The sequence below is a fragment of the Vanellus vanellus genome (genome assembly GCF_965231255.1).
Source record: "Vanellus vanellus genome assembly, chromosome: 4".
Lineage (NCBI taxonomy): Eukaryota > Metazoa > Chordata > Aves > Charadriiformes > Charadriidae > Vanellus > Vanellus vanellus.
In genome coordinates this window covers 11,674,019-11,689,592 of record NC_138909.1, presented here as the reverse complement: position 1 = coordinate 11,689,592, position 15,574 = coordinate 11,674,019, and the positions used below count along the sequence as shown (strand labels likewise).

The 15,574-nt window shown below is 38.1% G+C and overlaps 1 long non-coding RNA gene across 1 annotated transcript; it reads left to right on the top strand.

Annotated features, from left to right (window-relative positions):
• The first annotated feature begins 1,654 nt into the window (after window positions 1–1,654).
• LOC309671309 lies at window positions 1,655–15,363 on the top strand. The gene is made up of 5 exons (XR_014269122.1): window positions 1,655–2,029; window positions 6,605–6,812; window positions 12,013–12,103; window positions 12,608–12,877; window positions 15,203–15,363. It is a non-coding gene; the product is annotated as an uncharacterized lncRNA (long non-coding RNA).
• Window positions 15,364–15,574: the final 211 nt, after the last annotated feature.

Here is a 15,574-nt window from a genome sequence, read left to right as displayed (position 1 = left end):
AATAGTATCGGTAGATTTTTTTAAAATCACTATTAGGAACAGATCTGCTAATAGTGTCATTAAACACTTGGCATCCTGATACCCTGTTGAGACTGGACCTGGAGCCACATCCCAGTTGTCCTTCATCCTCCTAGCCTGTATGAGGTTTTTTTCTCTTGAAAACTCGGGTTTAGCAGACGGCCAGAGGGAGATCTGTTAATTCTCCTTGCTCTAAAATTGAAATTCGTTCATGATGCAGACAGAATAAACGCCTACAACTGGGTGTTCATGTTCTTTCAGTTGTATACAGCCACTAATGACCTTCAGGGAAAACTACTGTTTTTTCAGTGTGTTTTATTAAGCAGCCAAATGCCATGCTAATTAATTTTAAAAAGAATCCTAGGCAAGAGCAGTGACTGTTAGGGTAGGGAACTGCAATAAGCAAGGGTAATGTTAACGTGTTTTACTATGAAAATTACTGAAGCAATTTACCCAGAAACTGTAGCCATTATCGGAATTCTTAACACCCAGATTCCTCATTCTCTTTTGTAAGCATTAATCATATTTTATTTTTAACCGAGAACCTCAAAGCAGAATTAAATTAAGTGAAAATTTAATAATGAAATTGCACACAATATTATTCAGAAGTTATGCAGAGAAGCTTTAATATACTCCATTAGGCAGAGAAAAGTGTTGAAAGGATATGGTTAATGTTCATCTGCAGTCAGTTTCTCTTTCTGTTACAAGAATTTTGCTATTGACTTCAATGGGAGGAAAAGCCGCCTCTGCTGAGGTGGTGTAATAGTGTGGGTTAGTGTCCTGAATCACTAGAAAAGCATTACAGAATAAAGTCAAACTGAAGGATGATGCCCGTTACCACGCAGGAAAGAAGATACTTAATAAAAAGGGCAGAAGCGTGGTTGTAGGGCCGAACTGGGGCCGGCGTTTGGGTGATTGGCCTCAGCAGGGGTGTTGGGGTGGCACCAGCGAAGCAGAAGGGAATGCGCCTGCGGGACCGGGTACTCAAAACCTTGGGTCAGCTCTGCCAGCCCGGACCGGGGTGAAGAGGGGCCACCACTCCCCCCAACTGTCAAGTGAAGATAAAGGTGGTGGGGAGGATGGGTTTAGCCTCTCAAGCGTTCTGCACAGGGTTGTATAGAAGGGGAAAGAGGATGAAAGGGTAAAATTTAAAGAAGAGTAGGATGACTTTTCTTCCTTTTGGGGGGATTAATGAAAGCTATGGGCTTGGTAAAGTATTGAAGTTGCTGGAAGGACTAAGATCAGTGGGGAGAGCTAGCGGTTCCGAGAAGCACTATGTCTGAAAAAAAGGTACGCTCTGCTGAAATGTGTTACTGCATGTCTACCACATGCTTCAGCAGCGTGTAAAGTACGTGCTCTTTTTTAGCAATCAGCTTTGTGGCCTTAGCCAGACCCTCCGTCTGCTGCCTCTTAAGATTTCTGGCAACGATGTCATTGTTAGACTTTAAAGACTTTACTCCTTAAATGAAGGGGGGCAATCACTATTTTTCATTAATTTCCATTTTTCCACAGAAATGAAGTTATCTCTTGTTCTCAATGTTCACATCAAGTATACAGTTATCTCTAACCTGAAGAGAAGAACGTCGGAGGGCCTGTATTTACCAGACTTGTTTGTGTTTTTCTTGTTACAGCTAAATCTTTCACAGAGAAACAGAAAGGAAACGGAAAGAAACCACGAGGAAATGCAGTGTGCAGGCAAAGCACCTCCATCCAGTAGGGGGGTGGCCCTGGAAGTGCACCTCTGGGGCTTGAGACCTTGCTAGAGCTGCTCTTCAAGCTTGAGTAAAGATGCCCTCTCCTCTGACTTCTGATTGCTGAGCGGAGACAAGACAGAGCACAGACCATTTTTTTAACAGGATGGAAAGAAAGAAATGAACAAATTAGAATTTAAAAGAGAAAGAAGGTACCCTACGCACATCTAGGGAAGAAGGTAATGGTGTGTACAGCCACAGAAGACGACTGGAAGAGCTGGGAGAGTGTGCTTACCAGCCTTACTGTTGCACGACAGGAGGTGAGTGTCTTAATGGGAGACAGAAGATGAGACATTCTCACTGAGCTTTTAATGTCGGAATTCCTTGCTCTCCATCTCCTTTCTAACAGCAGTAGAGTTCAGCCGATACCGATAAAGCTGTAGAAATTAATGGGGAAAAATGTGATCTAAACAAGTAATCTGCAAAAGGGAAACCTGCATTTGCACTGGCAAGACAGCATACCTGTGGAAAAACTGCGTGTATGCGTAAGCCATTCTGCAAATTTCAAACATTTGATGAAATACATTAAAAAGTAAGGTTTTTTTTCACTCCTCTTTCCCTGCCCCAGTAGAAATCCTTATAAATAATAATGCTTTTACAATGTAGTTCTCTTCCCATCGCTTACATCAATAAAATGGGTTCTTGGTGTTCTGGTGTCCAGAATGGCACAGCTCTAACCGCTTTCTTTTCCTGGTTGGTTTCAGTTGCTGTTATTCCCTCCTTTCACTCTGTGCATACTACTAAGAAAACAGATGAGATGTTCAGTGAGGACTAAAGAATAAACAAAAACAAAGCTCCTAAGAGGTGGAATTCACAAGTCAGCTTGAAACGAACAGGAAAATCTGAGGTTCCTGATAACAAATGAGTGGGGGCTTTTTTCTTCTCAGTTAATGGAAATCAGTGTGAAGGAAAAGCAACTGACTTGGAACAAGTAGTTGACAGAGCTTCATTTTTTTTTATAAAATATTGCTACTGTCGGTGGCCCAAGCAGTGATCAAGACAGGATGTTGAAACTGGGAAGAAGACCAAAAAGAACTAGTAACACTTTTTATGTGGGAACCAAGATAAATGAGTAATAGTAAGTAGGCTATAACACAATGATAGAAGGGCAAAAAAATTGCTGATGCTTCTGCTAAATAAATCGGTAATGTCACTATGGTAGTTACAGTACTATTCTTTATATGGATATTAGACCTGCTAATAACTCCCTGCAACATATTGCTCTAAGTTCTGTCTTTAAACGGTACCTTAGGCAGCATGTGTATAAATTCTGTACCCCATGAGAACCATTTCTTTTATTAAGTTAAAATGAAACATCATATTCTTGTAGCAAAACCAGGGATTGAGTTAGAGCACTTCTTTTTGTTCAAATGAGAGAAATTGCTTAAATAGCACCCTTGAACTATGAGACTGCAAAGGTTTACTTTGAAGCTATACAGTGGAAGAAAAAGCACCATCTCTCTTGCTCTCTCTAAAGTTTTAAATACTTATTTTCCCACATAAAGACTCTGAGATTCCTTGTTGGCATTAGGACAGTAACCTTGTCATATTTCAAATACGCAATCTATATAGAAGCTCCTTTTTTCAAATGGTTTATAGCTGTGACTTTCCAGATACAGCTGTGATTTAACAGATCAGCTGTTAGGCAGATGTCTCATGAAAGGTAAGAGGCATTGGTAGGGTTGAAGGTTAAATGTCTTTGAAGTCCCAAACAGCAGTAACAGCGGTCAAATAATACAAGCCTTGTGAGAGCTGATTCTTCATTCTGTGTATCTTGATAAAAAGTTGGACTGCTGTACAAGTAGTGCTGCAATACAAAAGTAACAAGAAATCATCTTGGGAAAAGTGTTGGAGTCCTTACATTTATGACAGGCCACAACTGGTATCCCTAAACGTGGCACGAACAGCTAAGATTGTCCACTACTTCATGTGTTACCAGTGTTTAGAGATACCTACTTTGTTTTAAGTGTAAAACTAAAATAAGCTTACAAGTGTAAATTAAGTCACTTAGCACATAATCCACAGGAGGTGGGAGGAGCCTATAAAAGTAAATTAACCTTTTGAGTCCAATAAGCCCGGACAGAAGTATTCGGCCTGAAACTTGAACTAAAAGTATTTTTAGCATTGGTGGAAATTCAGTTCCTAGGACAAAATCATTAACGTGCTGATTTTGCTGAAATCGTTTTCTTAGTAGAAGGAACTTCTCGCTGCAAATGAGATTATTTCCATCCAGTAGGAATTTTTACTTTGGGATTTTTGGTGTGGTGTTTTTTCTCCTGAAAATTGATGAGAAAAAGCATTTTTTTTCTTTTGCCAAGTTGCAAAATATGAGGACAGATAGGCATCTGGTAAAGCTGTCATTGCTCCAGAGAATTCTTTGGAGCTGTAATGCTGTCTGGGCTTGTCACAGCGCTTCTTTCCACCAGTAGTTAGGGGTTTTCTGTAACGATCAATTAGTGTGCATGCAATATGTGTGATTTGGCACATGCCCAATATGAAATTGTGCCTGAATTTTTCTGTAGATGCTATCAGGTTGCCCTGGAGTTGGTTTCTGGAGTCTCTGAAGCTTATTTTTTTGGCAGTCAGAATTGTGGGTTTCTGATGTTAGAAATAAATGCAAAGTTATAAACACCACCACCTTTTCTTAATTTTTTTTTTTTGAGGGAGAGGTAATAAACAATAAAAAGAAATATGGCACAACAGACACTGTTTCTAAAACAGAAAGAGTGAGTCCTTTCAATTGTCCATCTGGAAAACATTGATTTGCATCACTGAGAATATAATTGTTCTACCAACAGGCTGGGTTTTCTACATGATCAAACAACAAAGGCAGTTATAATGCTTTTCAATAAGATGAAAGTCTTGAAAGACCTGATAAAGTGAGCCACGTGTAAAATTCAGCAAGCACGTTCACACAGGTACACATGGAGGTTGCAGATATAAGGCTATCTATACGGGTGACCTCTAGTGTATTTAGAGGGTTTTAATGACATCAGTTTCATTACAGATGCGGATTACTCTACTAGAGTTAAAAGGAATCAATTTCTTGCTGTTAAGGTTTTTTTATTTGTATTCTTCTTTGATTCTGGGGGTTTTTTTGTTTGTTTGTTTTCAAGAGCAAATGCGATCTTTTTACATTTGATGATTTTTAACATGAATAACGTGAAATACACAAAAATACCTTAAGGCTTTTAAAACTATACCTATACAAAGAAAGGCGCATTTGAATGCGTGTGCATAAATACTTACTGTTTAAATACCACTGTCTTCGGGAACAATTGGGAATATTATAGAAGGTCTAAGTTTGGGGAGCAAACTAAAGTTGCCCTTTAATTATAGTCCTGTTAAGGACAGCAAGTTGCTAATAATCAAAAGTATATGAAAAAAGAGAGTCATAAAAACAAAGTCCATGTGTACAAGGAATAGCAGGACTCACCCAAAATAGGTGGGGTTCGGGAGTAAATTTGCAAACAAGCAAAAATTTTGTAAGTACAAACTGTCATGCTTTTGTTTTGAAGTCAGCTTTCCCAAGTTCATAATAAATGAAGTTCGTGCTGTGTTTTCTGGGCAACACAGGAAAGAATTCCCTGAATGACTTGTTTCCTTTTACTTTGTTGAAATGGGCATCTCTTACAAATTTTGCACTTATCTCTTATTAACAATCTAAATGTTATTTCGGGTAATGTACTTTGAACTACTGCACCCTCTCCTGCCCATAGGAAACTTTCTAGTGATGGTCCATTAAAGAAGCACCATCGCTGTGCCTTCTCTACCAGAGTAGGGGTCACATTCCCAGCTGTTTGAAGAAGTTGCCGTGCCATGATCTTCATCACGTTTGTGTCGTGATACACCTGCTACTGCTTGCAACTGTGCTTTACCTTAAAAATACTTTCTGGCATAGAGTACATCCCTGTCGATATATCTATATGGATAAAAGATTAAGAGATTCTAATAGCATTTTTCCACCACTCTACAACAAGTTGGACTAGAACTGTATTCTCTGTATGCATGCATTTTTTTTAAGTTTGGATTTTTAATTTTTTTTCATCCGCAAATCTCGTAAATCTCGATAAGAATGCATTCGTAGTCAGAACAGTCAACTAACATTTGCTGAACAGGGGGAAGCTTTACAGCTTCAGAACTCTGTAGCATTTCTTTGAGTATCATTCAGAGTCACAGCAGGATAAGTTTGTCCCCTCTATGGATTTTCCATCAGCAAACTCTCACCCACAAACAGATGCCGCCCTGGCATAGGAGGACTGTGAGCGCAGTTGCCATCTGCTCTCTTGCTGTCCAAGCAGCTCCAGCTCTGATGCCTCTTTCATCAGAGGTCTGTGCAAGCTCAGACAGAAAATATTCAGAAACTTATCTTCTTTATCCAGAAGGTCTCTCACTATTGCTTATCCCCCTGGAGAAGATGTGCCACTCCTTTGTGTCAAAGGAGGCAAAAACACTGTGCAGAGCTTGTAACACACTATGGAATGGTGGGGTATAAGGTATGTTAGAAGGATGAAGAGGATTTGGGGAAAATATTAAAAACTGTAGTGGTTCTATAGGCCACTAAGTGTAATACTTGCTCACCGCACTGGTTGTAGACATGTGTGAAAAAGCATTAGACCTGAAAGAGTGGAAGAGGGCACTGAGGTTATCCTCAGTACCAGAGTCCTACGGTGAAGACATGCACCTCCACAGCATTAACCAGGTACCTGTAGCACCTATTGGTGTGAGGTTGCGTAGACGTGACTCATTATGGAGGCAATGAAATGACTTTTTGAATATGTCAATCCAGTTTGGAAGTATGTTTGCTATACTCGTGCATTTACTCTCCATTTCAGAGCCCTACGTAAGAACATCTTGTTTGATGCGGAGCATTTTGTAAGTTGGGAGGAATTTTTCCAAGCGATTTGAAGTGATCCGGTCGTTGCAGTGGGAGGACAGGGATCACCGTGGGGAGCAACTCACAACCCGGCTGGAAGTCATAGGATAAACTGAGATTCTGCAAAGCAGAGCAAGCTGCTCAACAGGAGACTGACCTCAATCAGGGTAAAGAGGAAGTTTAAGACTAAAAGGATGGGAGAGAGAGCACCTTCAGTTGTTTGATGTGTTGTGTGTGTGCGTTTGATGTGAAGCTTTAGCTTTTTGCTTTCTTTTATTATTTTTTTTTTTCTAAATCCCTGGAAACTAACTGCACAATCCTGCATAACTATACCAAGATGCTATGCATTCCTTTTTTCTTTTTCTTTTTTTTTATCGTGTTAAAAAAAAATCAGTTTTGCATTACCATTGGCCGTGCTATACATACAGGATGTGGTATACATATGAAAAATACCCCAAGGAAACAATTCTCAAAATAATGTATTGTCAAACTAGTGCCTAGAAAACTATTAAATCAATCTTAAAATGCAGTTATCTAAGAAAGGTCCTAAATGACTTCCATATTTAAAAATGGAACAGTACAATACTTAGCTGTTACATGTACTACATTTGTTTTTAGGTACGCAGGAATTTTGACAGAACCTACTAAAGGCGTGAAAATATAAATGGCTTTGTGAGTAGGCTTGGAAAAAAAGCAAATACTGAAAGTGGAAATGTTCTGTCAGAAAGAAAAAAAAGAAAAAAAACAAGGCAAGAAAATACTCTATTCCTCTAACTTGTGAAAAGAAGCTAAATTGTAGTTAATCGGATCCTATTTTCCTCACAAACATGCATTAATATGTCCTGAGGACATTTTATTTCATTTACAATAACGAATAGTTCATGTCATTGGCAGCCATCAGAGACTAATTATTTGTTATAATTGATATGTATTGTAGAAATATTTCAAGAGGTTACTACCTATATAGTAATATAGGTAGGTATAGTAGATATAGTAATGCACACTTTAATGGTAAATCAGTGAAGAAGCACTTGGAAAAAAAAAAAGAGAAGAAAGGGGTAAGGATAAAAAGAGAGAAAACACCTGGAAATAAATTGGAATTCAGTGTAGGCCCCATTACGTGGGGAAAATCTGGGAAATGGCTGAGAAAACATAGCAGTTGTAGAGCCAGTTTCCTGGGTGATGGAGATAAACAACTCTACAGCTATACCTAGCTGTAGGGTCGGTGTGGTGTAGACTAAAAAAATTCATTTTACTTATGCACGGTTTTCATGTCCCTGCTGGCTTTCTCAAGGAAATTAAAGAGTCTGAGAATTGACATGAAAGTAAGTTTTATCTTTAGGATGTACTAGATGTATACTGAAGAGAACTAACTTTAATCTAGGTAACAATGGGTATTTTCCCCTCTGATTAACTCACAGCACTACCATTTCCTTTTCAACTAGTGTAGGCTATGCCCAGCTATTGTGGCTATTCAAATTTTGTCTTCAGAGTGCGTCGGTGAAATCTCCTATTCTGGTATCTGTACCATAAGAATGGTTCCTTTTTCCCAATAAGTATCTGGAGCTTTCTACTCTTACATTGATTTTTCTTCCATGAAGCCACATTTCTTATATCCAGTAATGGCTGAAATGAGCATTCTGAAGGTGACTTTTATGTCTGAATGATAACTAGTCATCAGATCCCTATATGTTTTAGGTCTGGAAATTATGTTGTACATCCTTAAGAAACTGCTTCTAAACAACAACAGTAAAAAGGAAACAAAGCCCCAAATCTTTCGTTAGTGATGTGTTCTGTGTGAACATGTGTATGATAGCTCTTCAAGAAGAGCTGTGATAGTTCTTGGAGATCATACAATACTTCTTACATTACTTTAATATTTTAATATTTACAGTTCCAGGCCGGGGGGGGGGGGGGGGGGGGGGGGGAACATTCACCAAAACAAAAAAAAACAATCCAAACCAAAAATGTACAACAGCTGCTCTGCTTATTAAAACCCATCAAACTAGTAGAGATCTTTCCAAGTTTAAAATTCAGTCAGATTTATGTGTTTTCAGTTCACATGTACTTGAATGAATAAAGGGTGTTTATTTGGACCTGTAAGTTTAAAATGGAAAAACTTGATGACCTTGCACAGACCATAAAAGGTTTCAGTTGAAATTTGAGTAAAAATTTGTATTGATTTTTTTTTTATTTTATTTATCAGGTTCACTCTACTGAAAAAATGTTGAGCTATTTATAGATCCTGGTTTTCCATCTTTCATAATGCAAGAATTGAAAATATCATGAGGATTACCGAGGCAGTGCCCAAATTTTATTTAGTTTTCTAAGTGAATAAAGTAGAGAGCTGTGTCTCTTCATTTTCCTGTATGTCACACAAGAATTAATCATATTTTTACAAGATATTTTTTATTTTCTTTTGTTTGAATGTCCCAAATTCAAATGGGGACTCGGATACAGAGAAGCAATATTCCAAATTAGCATGAAAGGAACGTGATAGTTAATTATCTGGTCCAAAAGCTTGCAAGAAATAGAAGTTTTTCTTTTTTAGGAGATCATAGTTTTAGAAAGCAGAAAGAAGCTGGAAAACAGCCATACACATGACATAATTCCCTCAAAGACTGGAGGTTGTCCAGATAGGAACATCAAGAGGCTTTTAGTGCTGTTAAATTAGAATCAATTTCCCTTGTGGGAGGGGGCTAATTTGCAGACAGAAAAGAAAAATAAGCTGCAGTAGAGATTATACCTACTAGGTATGTCATAGTTGATTACTGAATTTCTCCATTTCCAGCCCTTCTCAAGATACCACTGCTATGAAATAAACAAATCTTCAATTAAGCAAATCCACTGCAATGCATATTTTTGGGTTTGACTTTTTTTTTCAATAGTTAACTTCACCAATATAATAAAAATGGTGATAAATGTAAATGTCTTGTAAGCATATTTAGTTAATTATTTCATATGGATTCAGGAACACATCTTCTCAGGATAGAGGAGAAGGATGTTTCCAGAAAGACTTCAAGTGGAATGAGAATTCAATATGTCTTTTTATTGCAGACTATGAAGGATAAAAGGTTTCCAAGGTGCTGGCAAATTAGTCATGAGGATTTCAGTTATTGTGCCTGCTAGCTAAAACCCGAGCAGAGCGTCAAAGTTAAGATACACTGGTGTGAACATTTAGATCTAGAGGTCCTCTGTATCTGAAGCTTAGTAAACAGGTGCTTGTATAGTGAACTGCTAATGGTGCATATTAAACCGTACAACGGCTATGAATGGAACAAACCAGATAATTGCAATGTGTATCGCAAAGTTTCCAGGTCCTTGTGTTCTATATTGAATTCTTTTTTCTCCTCTTCCCAAATCATCTTTCAAAAGTGCGAGCATGAAACATGAAAAATAGGTCTCCAATTATACTGATTTCCCCTGCTTTTATTCCAGTAAATTATTTAATTGAGGACAAGGGCTTACATGTTGATTAAGTTTTGTACAGATTTGCAGGGTTTCTGTTAACATTCTGTCCCCTTAATTCCTTGATCTAATTCATTTAGGGTGCAAACCCAGATGTTGCTGTCTCTAACATGTGACCATGTATTGCCCCAAAATGCACTCTAACTGCGATGCTTTATGCCACTTTCTTCAACGTTACTAATAAAGATTCTGGATATTAAATGATATCCATATGTAAACTTCTTTAAAACTGTTGTCTTAAAAATTATGTTTTTGACCATTTGTGCTAATCTGTCTGACTTCAGCATGTTTTTATGGGTAAAAATGAAGATTTAAATAGGAGATGACAAGATCTTAGAAATGTACCAGGGCAATATTGCGTCCGGTATTTGACAGGTGTGAATGATGAATAGAATTGAGCAGTTGCATTGAGTTACAGGAAGGACCGGTTTGATGCCGGGACATATCCTCATCCCAGAAATAACCTCTAGGCCCCGCTCACCATTCGGTAGGCATGCTGATGCTTTAGGGCATACAAACAGGTTATACATGTGTGTTTGGTCACGTGGTGAAACAAGTCAAGAAATGTCTGTCAGCCCCATTTCAGAAGGATCCAGCCAGGTGGATTTGGATGTGTGTGAGCTTGTAGGCCTGGTCATGTGGTGAAGGACAAGGTCAGCCCTTGCGAGCTATCAAGGAAGCCCGTGCACTCAGTTTTGACCTATTACAACTTTGATCTAAATACCACAGGTAACAAGCATTCTTCACATCCGTAGAGAAGTTCTTCCGCTATTTGTCTGCATTTTGTGGATTTTTTTCTTTCTTTATTAAGTTTCTCAGTGTTCATCTTCCACTGGGTCTCATGTAAAGACTGGACTCTCACTCAGACCTGTAGGGTAGCTCTGTATTTTGATGGTGAAAGATGACACAAGTATGTTTTCAAGAGTTGCCTGAAGGAGGAGGGGAAAAAAAAGGAAAAAACAGAAAGCATTATGAAAAGCAAATTAACATCCTTGTTCAAATCAGCTGCTTGTAAAGATTTAAATTTGAATTTCTCATACTCTAAATAAAATTATTCTCAGACTCTAAATAAAATTATTATTCACTAAGATAAAAGAATAGTTTTGTTTTAAAATCAAAAAGCCATTTCACATTGTCCCTGATGTGTTACAAAATCAAGTTCCCTAATTATAGAGCAGAAAGTTACATTTTCAAAGGTTCTTTTTTCAGTCAAAACCAGAGGGAGGAGATGACGACCCTGGCAGCCTTCAAACAGGGCTTTTAAATAGAACAAGACTTGAGTTTGTGTAAACAGGATCTGTCCTTCAAAATTCACTTCTCAAAACCTGGTAGATATTGAAATGAGCAGGTTGACAATATTCAGTCTATGGAGTAGTTTCTGACATTTTTCTGTAGAGGTAATAGCTGGGAAATCTGTCTCTATTGCAGAATCCATCCTCAGGAAAGCCAAAATTATCTGCGACAGGATACATAACGTTTAATGCTAGAAACGAACTTCATTCATTTAGAAAATGCCTATCAGCACTGTATTTTGTTGCATACTGTAATTACAAAGTTAATTTTGCAAATCTTATAAGCTGAGCACTTTGAAGATTCATTTGAATTCTTTAAGTGCTGGGCCTAATAATGTTGCAAGTATTTTGAACAACTTTATTAAACTCCAGAAAATTATTCTGAAGACTTTAAAAAAGAAAAAAGAAAAAAAAAACTATTTCTGCTTTTCTGTCATTAAAAAGAATAAATCTATGGATAAAAATAAGGGAATTTTGAAGGGAACCAATTCTATTTAAAATTGATGTTATGTTAATGGAGCTTATAATTCCTTTTATCTGCCTCCTGTTTTATACAATACAAAATATTTTAGAAACGTATGTTTTTTTGATTCTTAACCCTCAACAGAACTGAGAAATGTTGCTGAAAGGTCTTGGAAGGAAAGAAAGATGTTTTTTCTTCAGTCTTTGGAAAGGACGGGAGGACAGGATGCAAAAAGGCAAGTAATGCAGCCAGAGGAGAAGACTTAGGATGTCAGGTCTAGCATTGACCGTCTGGGTAATGATGTCAAAGAAGGATGCTGCAGTAACTGAAAATGGGTGACAAGACCTCGGGCAAAACCTGTATCTGTGCACAGAAAGATGAAAGGCTGTTTACTTCAGCTGTTCTTCAGAAAGAGTCCTCAAGATTTAGGTGACGTACGTGAGGACAGAGAGGTGTCCAGGTTAAGAAGGCTAAATACAATCTTTAAGTCTATGCTAAAAACTTCTCTTTCTTGATGGAGATTGTCAAGTATTGATTGAGAAATCATTATTTATGTTGGTATCACCCCTACTATAATCAGCAGAATCAAAAATGAACTTTTAAAAGCCCTTATTCTAAGTGACATGAAATTATTACTAAGTTGAAATGACCTGAATATTGTAGGTCTGCATGCATTTTCACTGGTATTCCACTGCTAAGAGCTGTAACATTTTTTGATTGATTATGTCTTGCCTTGTAGTATATAAGATGGAATTTTGGATCTGTGGAGGAGCTTAGTATCTCAAGTGTATTTATATCAGAAGCAGAATTTATGAGGATACTTGAAATGCCATATAAAAGATGCTACAGAGGAGCTTTGAAGGTTTCCTTCAGCCCTCCCGATGCAGGAGTGGCCCAAAAAGCTGGCTATTGAAGTGCTTCGAAGCTGCGCAGGAATCAAAGCTGCGGATTTCATCTTCAGGTGGAGCTGTCTAGATCTGATCAGAGATACTCCAGGAAAATATATTTGGTGAACATTTTGATTTCTTTTATACTGTGTTTCGTTAATCATGGGGAGACTTTACAAGAAGGGTGTGGGTAAGAAGGGGGAAGGTGTTGAAATAGTCAGGTTGCAAAGATATCCGGTTGCAAACCCAAGAGCCAGAAGCCTATTTTCAGACCAGGCAGAGCAGGTAACTGGGTTTTGTGTAACTCCTTATAGATACAGAAATCCCAAGGCTATAGGTCCGCTTTTTCTGTTTCAGTGACTGTTTCTTTATGCAAGCAGATCCCATTAAGGAGCATGAGAGTAAGGCGAGCAGCTGTGTAGTTGGCAGTATCTGTGCATAGGCTGTGGGAATAATATCTGGATTAAATAAAAGACACCTTTTCTCAGGCAAATGTTATGACATTCGGGCAACTAGGAATCTTTTCCGAGAGAGTTTTAAGAGGATCTTTTAATTTTTTTCCTCTAACGAACTGTGAACCCTCATTTCAAAGTATTTTCTGTTGCTTTTTTGAGAAGCATTATTTTTATTTTTATTTTTTTAATGCATTGAAAACAGATTCTAACCTCTCAGCACATTGAGCCATTATGGCAGTCCAGCCTATGCCATGGGGTATGCTTTACATCTCAAAATTCCTCTGTTCCTCCCCTTCCCGCCAGAGGGTTCACAGCTTCTGGGATTTACATGCTGTGTAGGAATTAAGTATGAAAGGAAGACAAAGGCTTTGAGACTGTATGATGGTACATAACCACTATTCATGTGGTTACAAATCAAGGAGGTCTACCTATCCTTAAATAATGGTTTCTGAGATACTAATATCTTCTGTAAAATGCTGTATGTGTGTATGGTAGGTAAAATGTAATGTCCTTGATGACCACGGGTTGTCCAGACCTCACTCAGAGCCAAGGCAGCAGGCAGAGGTTGTCTTACTCTGTCTGTGGTCATGCAGTGAAATATTGTGCGATATGGGCAAAATAGCACAATCTCTTGCAACTAAGCTTAAGAGAGCCTCTAAACCTACTGTTCTGCACAGTTAGAGCAGCAGAACTAAATAAAACAAAGCCTTTTGAGAAATTGTTTTCCTAAACAGAAGGTGGGGATTCTGTCCTGATGGTAGGGAAAGGTCACTGCTAAATGTTTCCACTCACTGTGCATACAGTGCACAGCTATAGAACAACTGTATGTCAAAGACATGGGGTTTTACTAAACAGGTATTTAAACAAATACTGAAAAATGTGACTATGTATGCTTATAGAGCAGCTTTTGTGTTTCCTCTCCACTCTTTCTTTTTTTTTTTTTCCTTCCCCCTCCCCTCCAATCCTGTTGTCATCTCTCTTTCATCAATGCTGCTAAGTGTGTATGTGAATTTTGAAGTGTGCTTTTTTTTTCTGGATTTTAAATTTGGTTGACAAAGGGACACAAATCTCCTTTAAAAAAAAAAAAAAAGAAACTCTACTGCTCTGCTGTACTAGATCAATTTTAATTCAAAGGTATCAAAAGGTGTTGCACTTCAGATTTCAAAGGAGGTTAATTTTTAAATACTTTCAGCTCAGCATTCCTCTCTTTAAGAATTTAATTACAGATAGTGTCAGGCCAAAACATTCTTTCCTGACAAAATCTTTCTTTAGTGTAAACCTAATTTTCATTCTCACAGTGAAGGGAGACAGCATTGCATGTTGTCCCAAATGGAGACGAACATGTGACAAGCTGGGAAATAAGTGGAAATAAAATCAATTTTTCCCTATTAGTGTCAAATTAAAAGCAAAGTAAGCTGTAGAAGTTGCAATAACAGAAGTGACAATTGAAACAAGTGTTCTGAACAAACAAACGAGACCAATAGAGAATCAATTTTAACTTTGTTAGGTAAAAGGACCTTTGTTGTTGGTGATCTTAGAATGCAGAAAAGAGTATCTGTTCAAGTTCCAAAGCAGCAGCCAAGGACTCCACATCAACAGGCAGGAAGTCAAAGATATAAAAATGGTGAAAATTAATGGGAAATTATTTTTACAGAATTTAAACTGTTAATACAGCCCAATATATACGTCATTAAGATTTGCAGTTTATGGTATCATAAAAAAAAATTGCTGTCTTTTTCACCTTGATTTGAACTCTCTTACCTTTTCACAAATTCAAAGAAATCTTTACATGAAAAAGAAATAGCATAGAAATCTGGTTTCTTCATTTTTCTCCCCTCTTAACTTTCCCCAGCTTCTTCCCCCTTCTTGTAATTCTTTTATTTCCCTCTGTGTGCCTTGAGGATATTAATTTTTTTTTTTTCCCTCCCTTTACCTTGTGTTTTGCCCCACGTATGGTGTCTGATGCTCTCTCCCTACATTGATTTCTCCTAGCTGACTGCCTGTCCCACTGTGGCTCATGGTTCTGGCTGATGCCTCCAGTCGTTTACAGCAGCTCTGGTTTCATCCATCTCTTCAAGCCCTTGGCGGCAGTATCACCTCTTCCTGGCTTCCATCAACGGGTGCCGGCCTAAAAAAGCCTGTTGCCACCAAAGGTAGGAACCAGAAACGTGGTAGAACAGATCTCCGGAGATAGTCTGTAAGTAACCTGAGAGATGTTTAGCTGGGGATTTGGGGAGCAGACTGCGGATGGGTGGAATTTCTTTTGTTAGGGTCATCTAATGACGAGAAGCTGACTCTTGCAGCAAGATATGATGTACGTTAGGGTTATCTCCTGCTCTCTGGATGCTCTGTCAGAGAGAATAG